Source organism: Bos taurus, chromosome 7 (assembly GCF_002263795.3).
Source record: "Bos taurus isolate L1 Dominette 01449 registration number 42190680 breed Hereford chromosome 7, ARS-UCD2.0, whole genome shotgun sequence".
Lineage (NCBI taxonomy): Eukaryota > Metazoa > Chordata > Mammalia > Artiodactyla > Bovidae > Bos > Bos taurus.
The window spans coordinates 987569-999704 of NC_037334.1; positions in this window are offsets into that span (position 1 = coordinate 987569).

The following is a 12136-nucleotide window of genomic DNA, read 5'->3' on the forward strand; positions in this document are numbered from 1 at the left end:
TTAATAGATGTTTTTAAATTGAAAAGCAAAAGGGATTCTGTTAGATCCCTTACTGAAAATATTCTGCAACTTCCTGAAGCTAAATTTTCAAAACCACGCAGTGCAAGACTGAATATTTGGAATAATTGTTTTCTCACAAGAGTGGCCAGAAGAATCCGCCGATCAGTCTTTCCTTGTATCACTTAAAATCCTTAGTGGTGCCCGTGTGCTTGTGGTTTTCTGCATGGATTAGCCTCTTTCATTCTGCTCCTGGTTTTGAGGTACTTTAGGATGTTTACTACTTAAAACCGCAGGAATAGAAGGGCGCACAGTGGCTCACTGTCTTCTTGCTAGGACTAGAATCATTCCAGATGGGTCAGTATCAGTCTTACTTTTAAAGATCTCTAGGAAAGGAGAGTGAAAGTCCTTCAGTCGCGTCTGGCTCTGGGTGACTATACAGTCATATGGAACAGGAAAACATGTCTCTTGATAATGATCTGGGCTCCATTTCTCTCTCTCCCTCTTCCCACTTTCAATGTAGATAGTACTGAAATACTTTACATTTATTGACTTAAATGGTACATACAGGTTTTTGTGGGATTTTTTTAATGGGAGGAGGTATGGTGGTGTTCAGTCACTAAGTTGCGTCCAACTCTTGATGACCCCATGGACTGCAGCATTCTGGGCTTCCCTGTCCTTCACCATCTCCCACAATTTGCTTAAACTCACGTCCATCAAGTCAGTGATGCCCTCCAACCATCTCATCCTCTGCTGTCCCCTTCTCCTCCTGCCTTCGATCTTTCCCAGAATCAGTATTTCAAAATAACTTACTGTATACTTTCCTGAAGATTGTATTTAAGTGGTAAGCTTACCTTTGGCAGTAAGGCAGTTATTTGATGTTTTTGGTCTTTGATCAGGAAAGTTGGTAACCAAATCAATAATAACAGTAACAAAGTGGCCAGTAACATCTCTTTGAAGCCAAATGTGACCCTGACTTAAGAGGGATATGCCTATCACAGCAGCCACTGGGCACTTGTCACTCACTGTTTCCTCAGGGCCCAGGGAGGCCTTGTGAACAAGGCTGTTTGCTCGGCCATTTCTGTGCTGTGGGTCTTTAGCATTGGAAAGGAAATTCAGAATCAATTTTCTGACCCCCTGCACAACGGTTGAGGAGGCTGCAGCCACGTCGGGAAGGGCACCACAGGGCTGCCCTCAGAATGCTGTCCCACTCATGCGGGTCTTACTGTTCTTACAGTCATGAACACACTTGAGAGTCTAATGAGAACTGTGAACTCCCCCCCGCCCCCCCGCCTTAGAAAAAGGCCATGAGCACAAGATTTTGCCAAACTTTCTGAGGAATCCTGAACCCTGGTGGTTTCCATGTTAAGAGCCCCTTTGTAGAAGCAGTTTATAGATGCTTTGTGGTCTTAGAGGGAAGCAGAGCCTGCAGGAGGGTTCTCCTGATCTTCTCTGTTCTAAATGGTTCCGACACTTTTGCAGACAGATCTTGGGTATAGGTAGGGACATTTTTACTCTCAGCCCCAGCATAAGTTGGCGTTCTTGTTCTGTGTCCAAAAGAGCATGTGGAGACTCAATTCAGTGAAATGGGTTGTTTCCAGCATTCCTTCCACATGGAACTTAGCTGCAACATAGGAACTGTAGGTTTATAATACAGAATTCATAGAAACAGAGATATGATTAAATGCATCTCTTCATTTTAAAGAAGTAGTTCTGTGCTGAGCTTTGAAATACAGTCTTGGCTCTATTTTGCATATGCACTTAGATTTCATCGAGAATAGGAATGGACAAAGAGGTTCTCTAGTTCACATTGCCGTTCAAGGCACTGAAGAAGTTATCCAGCCTCTGCTCAGATGGTTTTAATGAAGAGAATGCTCCTCCCTCTGCATTTTTTTTTAATAGTTTTGACTGTTAGGAAGTTCTTTCCTGGGACTTCCCTGGTGGTCCAGTGGTTAAGAATTCTGCCAGTAAAGGGGACATGGTTTCGACCCCTGATCCAGGAAGATCCCAAGTGCTGCGGGGCAGCTGAGCCTGTGCACCACAGCTACTGAGCCCACGCCCTGGAGCCCGCGAGCCACAGCTACTGAAGCCTGTGCCCCTAGAGCCCGCGCTCCATGACGAGAAGCCCCTGCAGTGAGAGGAAGCCCGTCCACTGCAGCTAGGGAGTAGCCCTGGTCCCCTACTATAAGCCAGTGTATAGCAAGGAAGACCCTGTGGGGCCAAAAGGAAATAAATTTCAAAATAAGTTCTTTCTCTAACTGAACAGAAAACTTGGTTCTCACAACTTCCACCCATTGGTCCAAGGTCTTTCCTTTGGGTGAAATAGAGTAAGTCCGACCCATTTTTATGAGACAGGCTTTAATACATTAGTTGAAAAGATACGCTGCAAGTCTTCCCTTCTCTAGCTTAAACTCAAAGTTCTCACAACCCTCTTTCATATGAAAAAGCCCCCAGAGCCTCATAACCTCAGGGTACCCTAAAATTATGGACACAGATGTGAATGTAATATTTCTGCACAGCCTGAGCACGCACCCTCCAAGGGAGGCCACACTCATGAACAGAGTCTCAGGTGGCCTGAGCTTTAAAAGCCATGTTCCACTAGGGGCCTGCAGTCTAGCAAAATGACCGGGTTGTGTGATGCTGCGGTTAATCCTGATGCTGTCACTCCTCGTAAGCATTCTGTCCGCCAGCTTGTGACATCCATCAGTTTTATGAGCATGAACAGGCCTTCTGAAAATTTATCCACAAGGTGACTGACTGCCTTGAGTGGCAGGACCGAGCCTTGAGGCAGACCTAGCAGTCACAGTGCCCAGAGCCGTGTGGCCAGCACTTTGCCAGCCTCCTCCCTAGAGTTCTCAGCCCAGTGACTTGTCATTCAACTCTTGTGGAGCGTTATCTTGCCACAAGGTCAGGAGGAAGCATCTTGATGGACACTGTGCGGAAATAATGAAAACACTTCAGCAGCTGCCTCTGATCTGCTTGCTTCAAGAAAAGAAATTAATTTGGCAATTGCACTGGTTTTCAGAGTTTATGCTTTTATTTTCTTTTGGGAGGATCAGGTAGTAAGTGCCAGCTTCCCCTTCGTTTCTACACCTTTGATATCTTGTGGCCACTAAGAACTGTGACCAAGTGCTGTCTCAGTATTCACAGGTCGGTGCGTGGGCAGGGAGCAGGGCAGAAACATGTGTTGGCCTTATTTTGTTTCCGTGAGAATAAAGTGATGTGTTTTGAAGAGTACACAATTGTGATTCCACAAGAGGCCAAGCTGCCCTCTAGTGGCTGTTAGAGAATTGTGTCCATCCAGCACAGCCTGCTCAAGCTGGGCATGACTTTAGAAGTTTATCACCTTGAGCATACCTTGCCATTTTTCATCTAATGGCAGTCACGCTACTTTGATTTTATTTGATTTTAATCTAGGCTAGAGCTGCAATATAGAATTTCACTAATAGTTAAGTTTGTCCAGCTCTCTGTTGTAAAGTTGATGACTTGGGTGTTTTAAGCAGCAAATTATCATTCTAAAGATGCTATTAAAAAACAACTATTTGACCAGAACCCTCGGTTGTGCGTGCTTGTTCTCAGGTTTTCTCAGAGAGCTCCCTCACCACACATGACAGGGATAGAGTGCAGCAAGTGGAGGCCTGCCTCCTCTCCCTTTACCCACCCTCCTCACCTTGACTGTCCCTGCACCCATGAGAGCTGACCCCTGCCCCTTTCAGGAACCCCACTGCTACAATCACCTCTATCCTGTGTCGTCAATGCCCCCTCCTCTGCTCCATCACCTGTCATCTTTATGTCACCTGCGTGAAAAAGAAAAAGCTGCTTACCCCAGCATCACCCTTGAGTTGCTCCCCTTCACAAGAGAAATTGAAAAGCAGTTTCATTTTCTCTCCCTTCTCTTCTCTCTTCTCTCATCTACTTCCTTTTTTAATAAAAAAAAAAAAAGATACAGATGTGTGTGTACACACACACACACGAAAACGTAATCAAGAATGAAAAACTAAACATACTTTTTTTACCGTATTACTCCATCTGGAGATGACCACTCTTTATACTTAACTGTCCTTGCAGATCGTTTTCTATGGATACATACATACCTAGATGATTTTTTGTTTTGCTTTTTGCCCAAATGAGGTCATACTGTGTGTGCATGTTAAGTCATTTCAGTCATGTCTGACTCTTTGCGAACCCATGGATTGTAGCCCGCCAGACTTCTCTGTCCATGGGATTTTCCAGGGAAGAACACTAGAGTGGGTTGCCATTTCCTTCTCCAGGGGATCTTCCCCACCAAGGGATCAAGCCTGAGTCTCCTACGTCTTCTGTATTAGCACTGGCAGGCAGGTTCTTTACTGCTAGCGCCACCTGGAAGCCCAGTCATGCTGTGCCTGCCATTTATAACTTTCATTTTTCAGTGAATGGCCTCCAGCTGTCCATATCAGTAAGCTTCCGTCAGGTTTAATAGCCAGGGCCTTGGGATTTCCCCAGTGTCCCCAGAGTCCTTTACTAGTGTGTCCTGCCAGGATCCAGTTGAAGCCCTTGCATTCCTGGTGTCTGGTTTCTGGTTGTCATGTTCTTAAGATCGTCCTAACCCTCCATGACACCAACCTACCTTGTCAGGCAGGTCAGCCTGCAGTGTGTGCACCTCCTAGCTCTGTGTGGCTGCTTCCACGGGGTTGCATCGACCATGCCCTCTGTCTCTGATATTTCTTGGATCTAGAGAGGATATCCAAAGGTTTGATAGACTCACTGACATCTTTGGCTATTTAAATAAAATTTAAGTGATATTGTGTCCTTTATATAAAGGGTCTGCTGCTGCTGCTAAGTCACTTTAGTTGTGTCCGACTCTGTGCGACCCCATAGACAGCAGCCCACCAGGCTCCCCCATCCCTGGGATTCTCCAGGCGAGAACACTGGAGTGGGCTGCCATTTCCTTCTCCAATGCATGGAAGTAAAGAGTGAAAGTGAAGTCGCTCAGTCATGTCCAACTCTTCACGACCCCATGGACTGTAGCCTACCAGGCTCCTCTGTCCATGGAATTCTCCAGGCAAGAGTACGGGAGTGGGGTGCCATTGCCTTCCCCGATATAAAGGGTCAGGGGTCCCCAACTAGACTGTTGACTGGGGAACCAGAGGTGAGTGGCAGGCGTGAGTGAAGCTTCATCTGTTTACAGCCGCCTCCCATCGCTCTCATTACTGCATTATGACAGTGTAATAATAATAGAGATAAAGTGCACAATAAGTGTAATGTGGTTGAATCATTCTGAAACCATCCCCCTCCCTGGTCCCTGGAAAAATTGTCTCCCACAAAACCTGTCCCAGGTGCCAGAAACATTGGGACCCACCTGCTACTTTATATGAACTCCCAGCAGAAGGTGTTTAGTATCTTCTTGACCCACTGTCAATGATGCTAAGTTGACCTCTGGGTTCAGATAGTGCCAATCCAGTCCTCTGTCACACACTCATGTTTTGTCTCATAACTAGAAAGTCATCCACATGTGCTTGCTTCGGCAGGGGGCCCATCCACCATATACCTTGTGCAGTTACTAACCTCAGGTGATAATCCTTGCCGTGAGCAGGAATTTCACAATTCGTTCCTCCCGTTGATATCTTTCACCACCACTCTGTTGTGGGGGAGAGCTTCCTGGCATCAGCTCTGGCGGAAAGGCAGGGTCCACACCTGGTTCCTTCCCTTCAGCAACCTGTGCTCGGAGTAGGGTGTGGGTTCAATCGCCACCTCAGATGGGATCACAAGAGGGTTCATATTTCTATCTTTGAGTATTTCCAGTCATTCTTTTTGAGACTTAAATTGCTATAACTGGGGCCAGGGAAGCTGATTCCGTCCAGTCTTTTTGACTGACTGCATTAAGTTTTTAACTTTTTATTTTGAAATAATTTCAAACTGACAGAAAAGTTGCAAAAATAGCCCAAAAGGTTCTTGTATATCTTTCCCTACCCCAGCTCCCCAAAGGTCAACATTTTACCACATGTGCTTGAGCCTTCTTTGTCTGCATACATGCAGTTAGTTATTACACATGCACGCATGCACATCCACTTATATAGACACATATGTTCCTATATACACACGTTTATGCTGATACATAGTCACTAATTTCCTTCCAGTGATTGTTTTTACATTCAGCCTGAATTTTTTAATGTTTGTAAACTCATGAATAATGAGGTTTATGCATGTACTTTACAGACAAAGACAGGTATACATTATGGTATACTTGTATACCATTACAAGTATACATAAACATGTAAATAAATATTGCACGGATATGTTAGTAGTGTTTATAATAGGCATCATTCTTGTGGGTAAATATGTCCACATGACTTAAGAGAACCTACTAAAGAATCAGTGTGTGTGTGTTTGTGTGTGATAATTGACAGTACCAAGGGTATAAGTAAATTTAAAAGGTAGTGGAAATCTGAATGCTTTCCTCTCAGTAAATGCTTTCCTCTTCAGTAAAAGACTGAAATGCCAATTATTTAATTTGGACTCAAACTAAGAATATTATACCCAATAGGCAAATTCCTTTTGATCACACATAGAATTTAAAGGAAACTGACTATATACCAGGTCACAGAGGATGATCAATAAATTCTGAAGTTAAAAATACACAACTGTTTTTCTATGATAATGCAATAAATTTGAAAATATCTCCCACATCTGGAAACAACAATACACAGAGCAATCTAGGTGAAAGAGAAAATCATAAGGAAAATTATGATATTCCTAAAAGTGCATGACCTCAGAATTGCACCGCATACCAAATTTGATCCAGCTAAGGCTTAAATACTCTTATCAAAAAAGGACAGTTTTTTTTTTTCTTTAAATGAGTTCAGTTTTCAAGAGATTGACAGAAGACCAACAGAGCAAGCTCAAAGGCAGAGAAGAGGAAGAATAATAAAGGCAGGGACAAGAAACTAGAAAATTAAAATGAGAGGAAAAAAATCAGCAAAACTGAAAGATTAATAAGCTAGGCAATACAGTCAAGAAATAAAGAATATGCAAGTAACAGACAAAGTCAAAAAGAAGTTATGATAGACATTTTTTTTTAATCTATAGTATTCTAACAAATGTGATGATTGTCAAGAAGTAGACAAAATTTCTTTAGAAATTAAGCACAAAAATCGTCTCAAGAATGATGATACTAAGCACATCATACATATGAACTTATTTAATCTTCTCAACAGTTCTATGAGGTTGGTATCATCTCCATCTTAAAGTTTGGGAAATGGAGGCAGGAAGAAATCATAAATTCCCACAGCCAGAATATGCAGAAATGGGGTCTGAGGCCAGAACAGCTGGTGCAAGCACCACACTCTTAGCCTCTGCACTGCACGGCCTCCCAACAACCTGACTGGATCAGTGGCCATCAGAGGAAGTGAAATGGTAGTCAAAGAGTTCCCCTCCCACCCCCAAATACTCTCCAGGAAAAATCAATCTTACAGATCAGTTTTCACTAAATTTTCAAGAAACACACTATCTTATCTAGCTTTTCAAAGCCACCCATCTTGGTTTAGGCTGGATTAATCTTGATTCCAAAATTGGATAAAGAGAGATCAAGATTATGCTATTTTTTCATGGGCCCTGGCTGAATCCAAGATTGTGTTGTTTATTTCCAAATTCAAGGGTGACTCAACACAATTGTTTCAATAAATAACGTATTTTTGTTTAGTTTTTCAACTTTCAGAAAACTGAATAGAAAAGAATTTCCTTTGGGGCAGAGGAGCCTGGTAGGCTGCCGTCTATGGGGTTGCTAAGAGTCGGACCTGACTGAGCGACTTCACTTTCACTTTCACTTTTATGCACTGGAGAAGGAAATGGCAACCCACTCCAGTGTTCTTGCCTGGAGAATCCCAGGGACGGGGGAGCCTGGTGGGCTGCCATCTCTGGGGTCGCACAGAGTCGGACACGACTGAAACGACTTAGCAGCAGCAGCAAGGCTTATTCTAGGAAGAGCTGCTGCTGCTAAGTCTCTTCAGTCGTGTCCGACTCGGTGTGACCCCAGAGATGGCAGCCCAACAGGCTCCCCCATCCCCGGGATTCTCCAGGCAAGAACACTGGAGTGGGTTGCCATTTCCTTCTCCAATGCATGAAAGTGAAAAGTGAAAGTGAAGTCACTCAGTCGAGTCCGACTTTTAGCGACCCATGGACTGCAGCCCACCAGGCTCCTCTGTCCATGGGATTTTCCAGGCAAGAGTACTGGAGTGGGGTGCCATTGCCTTCTCTGTCTGGGAAAAGCAGGAGACATCAAATGGTCAAATGTGCATGGCTGAGCTAACAGAGAAGCACAGGGTATGATAGCCATGAGGGACCGCCTCGGACCATCAGACCCGAGACCCTGGGGCGGTCAGGATGGTGACAATGGGAGGATGTGGGGCTTGTGGCTGAGCACAGGCAGGCAACCTGGCCAAGTCTCTTCCCAATCCCCTGGTTTAGAAACAGCCCAGCAGCTAGCTGGAGGCAAAAAGTCCCACTCCCCAAGGACTCACCGCCAACTCTGCACAAAATCAAAACGCATCCTTCTGCACAACTATGTCGGACTTCTCATCTGGGCCGAGATGCTTCCCCAGAGCCCCCACTTCCAGGACTGCCTCTGTCCCCTCTTCCCCTGCAATGCCTTCATTTTTCAACAGACACCTGCTGAGAGGCTTCTATGTCCCATTAACAAGACACAAATGGTTACTCCAACTGAGCTGACGACTGAGGACAAGAGGTTGCCTGGGTAGTTCAGTTCAGTTCAGTTCAGTCACTCAGTCGTGTCTGACTCTTTGCGACCCCATGAATCGCAGCACGCCAGGCCTCCCTGTCCATCACCAACTCCCGGAGTTCACTCAGACTCATGTCTATCGAGTCAGTGATGCCATCCAGCCATCTCATCCTCTGTCGTCCCCTTCTCCTCCTGCCCCCAATCCCTCCCAGCATCAGAGTCTTTTCCAATGAGTCAACTCTTCACATGAGGTGGCCAAAGTACTGGAGTTTCAGCTTTAGCATCATTCCTTCCAAAGAAATCCCAGGGCTGATCTCCTTCAGAATGGACTGGTTGGATCTCCTTGCAGTCCAAGGGACTCTCAAGAGTCTTCTCCAACACCACAGTTCAAAAGCATCAATTCTTCAGTGCTCAGCTTTCTTCACAGTCTAACTCTCACATCCATACATGACCACAGGAAAAACCATAGCCTTGACTAGACAGACCTTTGTTGGCAAAGTAATGTCCCTGCTTTTGAAAATGCTATCTAGGTTGGTCATAACTTTCCTTCCAAGGAGCAAGCGTCTTTTAATTTCATGGCTGCAGTCACCATCTGCAGTGATTTTGGAGCCCAAAAAAATAAAGTCTGACACTGTTTCCACTGTTTCCCCATCTATTTCCCATGAAGTGATGGGACCGGATGCCATGGTCAGGAGTCTCCAGTCCTGCTGGCTCCATCTACAACAGATGGCTCAGCAGTGGCCATGATGCTCCTGGCTTCCACTCTCGTCCAGCCACCGCCCAGCCTTTACCTCTCCCTGGACTGAGCCTGCCACACTGCAGCTGCAGCCACATGTCACTGCCTCTGTGGCAGCCTCCAGAGGTCCCAGTTGACCAGATGGGTGTTAAACCTGGGCTCCCATTGCCACATTGCTCACACACACTTTTACACGATCAAGGTTGCCAGCATCACATTTAGGATATTTGGCTGTCCTAAAATCACCTACTGTGTTTTTATTCTGCTGGTAGATTCTAAAAAATTGAAGGTCAGTAAACCATTTTGACCACATCCATTTGATCATAGAAAAAGCAAGAGAATTCCAGGAAAAAAATCTACTTCTGCTTCATTGACTGCTAAAGCCTTTGTGTGGATTACAACAAACTGTGGAAAATTCTTAAAGAGATGGGAATACCAGACCATTTTACCTGTCTCCTGAGGAATATGTACGCAGGTCAAGAAGCAACAATAAGAAGCAGACATGGAACAATGGACTGGTTCCAAATTGGGAAAAGAGTACGTCAAGATGGTATACTGTCATGCTGCTTATTTAATTATATGCAGAGTACATCATGCAAAATGCCAGGCTGGATGAAGCTTAAGATGGAATCAAGATTGCCAGGAGAAATATCAATAACCTCAGATATGCAGATGACACCACCCCTAGGCAGAAAGTGAAGAGGAACTAAAGAGCCTCTTGATGAAGGTGAAAGAGGAGAGCGAAAAAGCTGGCTTAAAACTCAACATTCAAAAAACTAAGATCATGGCATCTGGTCCCATCACCTCATGGCAAATAGATGGGGAAAAAAACAGAAACAGTGACAGATTTTTATTTTCTTGAGCTCCAAAATCACTGTGGACAGTGACTGCAGACATGAAATGAAAAGATGATTGCTCCTTGGAAGAAAAGCTATGACAAACCTAGATTGCATATTAAAAAGCAGAGACATCACTTTGCAGACAAAGGTCTGTATAGTCAAAGCTATGGTTTTTCCAGCAGTCATGTATGGATGTGAGAGTTGGACCATAAAGAAGGCGCAGCACTGAAGAATTGATGCTTTCAAGCCGTGGTGCTGGAGAAGACTCTTGAGAGTCCCTTGGACTACAAGGAGATCCAACCAGTCAATCCTAAAGATCAACTCTGAATATTCATTGGAAGGACTGATGCTGAAGCTGAAGCTCCAATACTTTGGCCACGTGATGTGAAGAGCTGACTCATTAAAAAAGACCCTAACCCTGGGAAAGACTGAAAGCAGGAGAAGGGGGTGACAGACCAAGGATAAGATGATTGGATGGCATCACTGATTCAATGGACATGAGTTTGAGCAAACTCCAGGAGACAGTGAAGGTCAGGGAAGCCTGGTGTGCTGCAGTCCATTGGGTCGCAGAGTTGGACACGACTAAGCAACTGAACAATAATGACAAAATCATCTTGATGCTGTGATGCAGATTCCTGGGTCCCCACACAGGCCCTCTGAGTCCAAAGGCTTGCTCATCTGTGCTGTAAATGAGCTCCCAAGGAAGGCCCAATACACATCCACTCTGCCCAGTGTGGGCCCTTCTGAGGGCAGCAGCTTGATCCTGACCTCCCTGCCTCCTACTGTGCCCCTAGGGCAGTTAATGGGAAGTATGCGGGGTTTGGGCCCCCAGTTTGCAGTGCCACCTCCATAAGTCGCCTGCCTGCTCTGAGCCTCTTTTGTGGAACAGTGTCTGAGTTTCCCATTACCACTATTGCAAATTACCACAAACTTACTGGTTCAAAACAAGTGAAAGCTGGTCAGTCGTGTCCAACTCTTTGTGACCCCATGGAGCATACAGCCCATGGAATTCTCCAGGCCAGAATACTGGAGTGGACAGCCTTTCCCTTCTCCAGGGGATCTTCCCAACCCAGGGGTCAAACCCATGTCTCCCTCATTGCAGGCGGATTCTTTACCAGCTGAGCCACACGGGAAGCCCAAGAATACTGGAGTGGGTAGCCTATCCCTTCTCCAGGGAATCTTCCCAACCCAGGGGTCAAACCCATGTCTCCCGCATTGCAGGTGGATTCTTTACCACTGAGCAACACGCAAGTGTATTCGTGTATAGTTCTGTAGGTCAGAAGTCTCCCTTGGGTCTCACTGAGCTTAAAACAGGTGTCAGCAAGGTTGGTTCCTCCTACAGGCTCTAGGGGAAAATTCTTTTCTTGCCTTCACAACCACCAGAGGCCTCCCACATTCCTTGGCTCATGGCTCCTTGCTCCACACTCAGAACTAGCAGAGTCGCTAGCATCTCTCTGACCCTGCTTCCATACTCACATCTCTTTCCCTGACTCTTCTTGTGTCTCTCTCTTCTGCTTTTGAGCACCCACTGATTATTTGGGGCTCACCTTGATAATCCAGGGCAATCCTGGGTTGAGGTAATCCCCATCTCAAAGTCGCACTTGCGAAGTTCCTTTTACCATGGAAGGTCACATATTCATTGGTTCTGGGGTTTAGGCCTTGGGCATCTCTGGGGGCCATTATTTTGCCCATCACAGATGGGCGGGTTCACCCTGTACCCCTTGTAATCAGCGTTTCTCGAAGTGTGACCCATCTTCTGCTGCATCAGCCTCACCTGGGGCTCCCATCCTAACTGTGGAGTGTGTTCACCAGACCCCACTCAGCTCAAGAAGCTGCCGGGAGGTGGTGACC